Consider the following 7,331-nt stretch of genomic DNA (forward strand, 5'->3'; position numbering starts at 1 on the left):
ATTTACTCATTCATTCATCCAATGAGGAAATATTGAAGATCCATTCTAAGCCATAGACTAGGGTACAGTGATGAAATAGACTCACACAACCTCTGCCCTCACAGAGTATACATTCTTGTTAGGCATATAGGCAGTTAAACAAAGAATTACAGTGCACTGGTAAACACAGGCAGTCCCTGGATTACGAATGAGTTCTTTCCCTAAATCTGTCTTTAAGTCATATTTGTACATTAAGTCGAAACAGTTAGGCAAGTTTCGTTTCTAACATCAATTAGTCAAATGTTTGTGTTATTATATGGTATGTGGTGTATCTTTGTATACATAAAAAAACTTTAAAGAAACATTTCCAGATAAATTAACACATCTTTAACATAATAATATAGTAATAATAATAATAATGTTTTGATGCACATTGCAAAGTAGTGCAATAGTTTATTATGAACCGTTGTGTGTACCTCAAATTTTTAATATAATAGGCTTTAAGGGGGTTGGTTTGTAAATACGGATTGTAGGTATGTTGGGTGTTCATAACCTGGAGACTGTCTGTACCAAGACTGGAAAAGCTCCAAAACACCTCCAAGAGGCACTTAACCAGAGAAGGAAGTGTTCTAGAGGAAGTGACATTCAAGCCAAGACCCAAAGCATGAGTAGGAGTTAGCCAGGTAAATGGGGTGGGGAGTAGTTTTCAGATGAGGAAATAGAACACAAACATCCGTGTGTTAGGAAGAACATGATTTCTTTGAGGAACTGAGAATAGCTGAATCTGACTGGAGAACAGGGTATTGGGGGCAGTATAGAGTCTTTCCCTGGGGCAGTGGGAAGCCATTGAAAAGTTTAGGGTTAGATTTGTGTTTTAGAGAGATCTCCCCCAGCTGACCTGCAGAAAATAGATCAGAGGAGGGACAGGCAACAGGAAAGGAAACCAGCAGAGAGGTTGGAGCAGTTATCCAGATCAGAGGTGACAGTGGCTGGTTTTATGTAACAGCAATAGCGGTAAAGGGAAATAGATATGAGAGATATGACAACAACAAGAACTTGGTAATGAATAGGATATTGGGGGTGAGAGAGAACAATGACCATGTTTCTAGTTTAGGCAATGGGGTGGATGCCAGTGTCCACCACTAACAGAACATGGGTGGAGGAGCATGTTTGTGGGGGAAGATAATTGTTGCCAAATGGTTTTTAGAATAACCAGTAATTTACAGAGCCTATTTCAATTCGTCCTAGCCCACCTGTATGATTCATCTACATTAAGCAAGGAAAGAGCCCCAGTTGTTGGGTATGTGAGCAAGAAGGAAAAATATATAAATGGCACCAGTCACTTGTTCCCCTAATTATCCACCACTGGTCCTAGGGTCGAAGGTTCTCATCATCTGGGATTTCTTACTCAGCATAGGCGAGAATGATGGAGAATGTTGGTGATGACCCATCGCTGTTTCCACTCAAGTTGACTACTTCCCCCAGGTATCTGCATGGCTCGCGTCATTCCTTTCTTCAGTCAGGTCTCTACTTAAACCTTATCTTATCAGAAAGGACTTGATGACCACCCTTTAAAAGGGCAAAATCTCCCACCCACTTCCCAGCATGTCCTAGTTTGCTTTATTTTTCTGCATAGCACTTATCACCATCTGACAGGTGGTGTGTGTGTGTGTGTGTGTGTGTGTGTGTGTGTGTGTTTGGTACACACAGGACACTAGTAAATATTTGTTGAATGAATGCAGGAATGAAAGTCTGTTGCTCAGGAGAAAATCAGATGGGATTATAAAAGTGGTATTAAACTCAACAAGAAAGAAGAAAAAAAGAAACACACGAAATGGTATTAAGTTCATGCTGTTGTTGTTAGCTGCTGTCAAGTTGGCTCTCGACTCATGGCAACCTAATGCACAATGGGATCACATCTTTGTGATCCATAGGGTTTTCATTGGCTGATTTTTCAGGAGCAGATTTCCAGGTCTTTCTTCCTAGTTTATCTTAGTCTGGCAGCTCTGCTGAAACCTGTTCAGCATCCTAGCAACACACAAACCTCCACTAACAAAAAAGTGGTGACTGTATGAGGTGCATTGGCTGGAAACTGAACCCAGGTCTCCCACACAGAAGTTGAAAATTCTGCCACTTAACCACCACTGCCCTCTATTAAGCTCATAGGAGGAAATGAATTTTCTCAGAGAGAATATAGAGTTAGAAGAGACCCCTAAAGAATTTCACATTTACTAACTTTTAAATGATGAGCTGCAGAAGAGTCTACAAAAGAATGAAGTGCTCGTTTTGGCAGCACATATGCTAAAATTGGTACAATATAGAGATTAGCATAGCCCCTACACGAAGATGACACACAAAAAAGTAGAAGGAGTAGTTAGGAAAGCAGAAGAAAACCAGGATGGAGGAGAGCCAGAGAAGCCAAGGGAGGAGGGTGGTCATGAAGGAGGTGTCAGTAGTGGCAAATGCAACCAAGAAGACAAGAAAAGGGCTGGAAAGTCTCCACTGAATTTAGCAACCAAGACGTCATTAATGACAGTTATTGAGAGCAATTCAGGGGAGAGGTAAAGATGAGGGCCAGATTTCAGTGGACTTAGGAGCAAAAGGCAAGAGAGAAGGGATAAGAAAGGAGTAGGTGAGGGAGGTAACTGAAGGGATGCACAGTTGAGGAGAGTTGTTTTTCTTAATACACTAGAGGTCAGAACAAATTTCAAGGTTGGTGGGAAAGATACAGTAAAGAGGAAGAGGTTTAAGATAAGAGAGAGCAAAAAGATAATCAACACTGGGAGATCTCTGAAGTACAGGAAAGGAGGCTTCCTTCTTCCGGAAGCCTCCCCTGACCTCCCTATGACCCTTCTGCTTTCCATCTTCCCCAGCACAGCCTGGATCAAGTGTATCCAGTGGAATGGTAATTTTGTTTATGTCACTATCATTCCACTGGGTTAGGAGCTTAATTAGGAAACGGGTCACTTCTGATTCATCTTTTTATCCCCAAGAATTAGCACAGAATCTGGTACATAGTAGATAATAAATATATGATAAAAGAATGAATGAACTAATAGACAAGAAGACATGTGGACTGATGGATTCAATAAGTATATCTTGACTGCCTACTGTGTGCCAGGCTTTGCTCTGGGATCTGGTAATGAAACAGCAGAAAACAAAGCCCATGAACAAGTGAACTGAGGGGAGGACACAAAGAGACATACAGAGGAAAAAGGAAAAAAGCAGATAAATGAAACAGGAACAAGCACTTCATAAATTCAAAAATGCTTATGCTTTTGAAGGGACACCATGCCTCTTCATAGCCAATTTTTTTCATGTATGAGGGGAGGATTTACTTACCATTTATTAGAATTGATCATAGTCTTGCTTCTCCGTTTTTTGCTTTTCATGATATTTGTAATCTGTGAATCACTTGCTTGAATTTGCCTTTCCCAAAGGTGGATTACACTGGTTTACTAGTCCTTTATCAAAAGAGAGACATAGCCCCAAGTTTCCAGAGTACAGTAGGGTTAAAGCCCCTACTGTGGATTATTCCAATGTGCCTTCCCACTTAGGACCACTGGTCATCATTACGTTCTTCTGCAGAGATTAATCAGAAAAGAGAAAAGACACGATGTTCATGTCTGTCAGTTTACCTACTGTGGAGGTCTGCATGTTGCTGTGATACTGTAAGCTATGGCACCAGTATTCAAATACAAGCAGAGTCACCCATGGTGGACGGGTTTCAGCTGAGCTTCTTGACTAAGACAGGCTAGGAAGAAGGACTCAGCAGTCTACTTCTGAAAAGCATTAGCCGGTGAAAACCTTATGAATAGCAGCAGAACATTGTCTGATATAGTGCTGGAAGATGAGCCCCCCAGGTTGGAAGGCACTCAAAAGATAACTGGGGAAAAGCTGCCTTCTAAAAGTAGAGTTGACCCTAATGACATGAAGGGAGTCAAGCTTTCAGGACCTTCATTAGCTGATGTGGCATGACTCAAAATGAGAAGAAACAGCTGCAAACTTCCATTAACAATCGGAACTTGGAATGTACAAAGGATGAATCTAGGAAAATTGGGAATCATCAAAAATTAAATGGTATGCATAAACATCGATATCCTAGGCATTAGTGAGCTGAAATGGACTGGTACTGGCCATTTCGAATTGGACAATCATATGGTCTACTATGCCAGGAATGACAACCTGAGGAGGAATGGTACTGCATTCATCATCAAAAAGGACATTTAAAGCTCTATCCTGAAGTACAACACTGTCAGTGATAGGATAATATCCCTACACCTACAAAGAAGACTAGTTAATACGACTATCAATGAAATTTACACCAACCACTAAGGCCAAAGATAAAGAAATTAAAGATTTTTACCAACTTCTGCACTCTTAAGTTGATCAAACATGCAATCAGGGTGTATTGATAATTACTGGTGATTGGAATGCAAAAGTTGGAAACAAAAAAGAAGGATTGGTAGTTGGAAAACATGGTCTTGGCAATAAAAATGATGCCAGAGGTCGCATGACAGAATTTTGCAAGACTACTGCCTTCTTCGTTGCAAATACCTTTTTTCACTGACATAAATGGTGACAATACACCTGGACCTCGCCAAATGGAATACATAGGAATCAAACTGACTATATCTGTGGAAAGAGATGATGGAAAAGCTCGATATCACCAGTCAGAAGAAGGCCAGGGGCCGAATGCGGAACAGACCATCAATTGTTCATGTGCAAGTTCAAGGTGAAACTGAAGCAAATTAGAACAAGTCCACTAGAGCCAAAGTACAACCTTGAGTATATTCTCCTGAATTTAGAGACCATCTCAAGAATAGATTTGACGTGTTGAACACTAATGACCAAAGACCAGACGAGTTGTGGGATGACATCAAGGACATCATACATGAAGAAAGCAAGAAGCCATTAAAAAGAAAGAAAAGACCAAAATGGATGTCAGAAGAGACTCTGAAACTTGCTCTGAATGTCAAGTAACTAAAACAAAAGGAAGAAATGATGAAGTAAAAGAACTGAATAGATTTCCAAGGACAGCTTGAGAAGGCAAAGTAAAGTATTATAATGACATATACAAAGAGCTGGAGATAGAAAACCAAAAGGGAAGAACACGCTCGGCATTTCTCAGGATGAAAGAACGGAAGAAAAAATTCAAGCCTCAAGTTGCAATAGTGAAAGATTCTACAGAGAAAATATTAAATGACACAGGAAGCATCAAAAGAAGATGGAAAGAATATAGAGTCGTTATACCAAAAGTAACTGATTGATGTTCAACCATTTCAGGAGTAGCATATGATCAGGAACCAATGGTACTGAAGGAAGAAACCCAAGCAGCACTGAAGGCATTGACAAAAAACAGGGCTCCAGGAATTGATGGAATACTGATTGAGATGTTTCAACAAACGTGTGCGGTGCTGGAAGTGCTCATTCGTCTATCCCAAGAAATTTGGAAGACAGCTACCTGGCCAACTGACCAGAAGAGATCCATATTTATGCCTGTTCCCAAGATAGGTGATCCAACTGAATGTGGAAATTATTGAACAATACCATTAATATCACACCCAAGTAAAATTTTGCTGGAGATCATTCAAAAGTTGCTGTTGCAGTATATCAACAGGGAACTGCCAGAAAGTCAAGTCAGATTCAGAAGAGGATGTGGAACCAGGGATATCATTGCTGATGTCAGATGGACCCTGGCTGAAAGAAGAGAATACCAGAAAGACATTTAACTCTGTTCTGTTGACTATGCAAAGGCATATGACTGTGTGGATCATAACAAATTATGGACAACATTGCCAAGAATGGGAATTTCAGAACACTTAATCGTGCTCAAGAGGAAACTGCACACAGATCAAGACGCAATCTTTCGAACAGAACAAGGGGATACTGTGTGGTTTAAAGTCAGGAAAGATGTGTGCCAGAGTTGTATCCTTCCACCATACCTATTCAATCTGTATGCTAAGCAAATAATCCCAGTAGCTGGACCCTATGAAGAAGAATGGGGCATCAAGATTGGAGGAAGATGCACTAACAACCTGTGCAATGCAGATGACACAACCTTTCTTGCTGAAAACGAAGGGGATTTGAAGCACTTACTGATGAAGATCAAAGACCACAGCCTTTGGTATGAATTACCACTCAACATAAAGAAAACAAAAATCCTCACAAATGGACCCATAAGCAACATCATGATAAAGGGAGAAAAGACTAAAATTCTCAAGGATTTCATTTTCCTTCGATACATGGTCAACACACATGGAAGCAGCAGTCAAGACAAAAAAAGACACATTGAGCAAATCTGCTGCAAAAGACCTCTTTAAAGTGTTTAAAAGCAAAGAAGTCATTTGGAAGACTAAGGTGTGCATGATCCAAGCCATGGTGTTTTCAGTCGCCTCATATGCATGAGAAAGCTAGACAATGGATAAGAAAAACCAAAGAGTTGATGCCTTTGAATTGTGGTGTTGGTGAAGAATATTGAATGTACCACAGACTGCCAAAGGAATGAACAAATCTGTCTTGGAAGAAGTATGACCAGAATGCTCTTTAGAAGCAAGAATGGCGAGACAGTCTCACATACTTTGGCCATGTTATCAGGAGGGATCAGTCCCTGGAGAAGGACATCATGCTTTGTAAAGTAGAGGGTCAGTGAAAAAGAGGAAGGCTCTCAAAGAGATGGATTGACACAGTGGCTGCAACAAGGTGCTCAAGCATAACAACGATTGTGAGGCTAGCACAGGAGTGGACCGTGTTTCATTCTGTTGTACATGGAGTCGCTATGAGTTGGAACCTACTGGATGACACCTAACTATAACAACAACAGAGATTAATCAGAAAAGAGGGGAACAGAAGTGGGGAAACAGACATTTCCCTACAGGTCAACAGCCACTAAAAGCACAGCTTTAGATGTTCCTCAGATATTCCCAAACAGGAGTACCTACATATGAGTCATTAGTGTACACCCCAGGAACACTCTGGGCCCCATAGATGGGACCGATTGAGTGATTTGGGCAACATCATAAAATAACACTACAGTGATGCCAAGAAGCTACCTTAGATCACTCATGCAAGTGACAAAAAATTTATCCAAACAAGTGTAAAGAGAACATGGCAGTCATTTGGAATATTTAAACAGGGGTGTACTAGGGTTGGTGTCACCCAGTGCAGTAACTCATGGTGTTACCTCCCCACCCCGCATCCTAACTACCACAATATTGGAGCTAAAACACCAGAAAATTTGACAAAATCAGCAACTATAAAAACACTGGCAACAACAAAATCAACAACATGCTTGTAGCTTAAGCAGATGAGAACACATGATTCGAAGCATCACTGTAATTTGGTAATAATGA

The 7,331-nt window shown here is 40.6% G+C and overlaps 1 pseudogene; it reads left to right on the forward strand.

Moving 5' to 3' along the window:
* Positions 1-2,256: 2,256 nt before the first annotated feature.
* Positions 2,257-2,355, forward strand: LOC126076581 (uncharacterized; annotated as a pseudogene).
* The last annotated feature ends 4,976 nt before the right edge of the window (positions 2,356-7,331 follow it).

This window comes from Elephas maximus, chromosome 4, assembly GCF_024166365.1.
Source record: "Elephas maximus indicus isolate mEleMax1 chromosome 4, mEleMax1 primary haplotype, whole genome shotgun sequence".
NCBI classification, from domain to species: Eukaryota; Metazoa; Chordata; class Mammalia; order Proboscidea; family Elephantidae; genus Elephas; species Elephas maximus.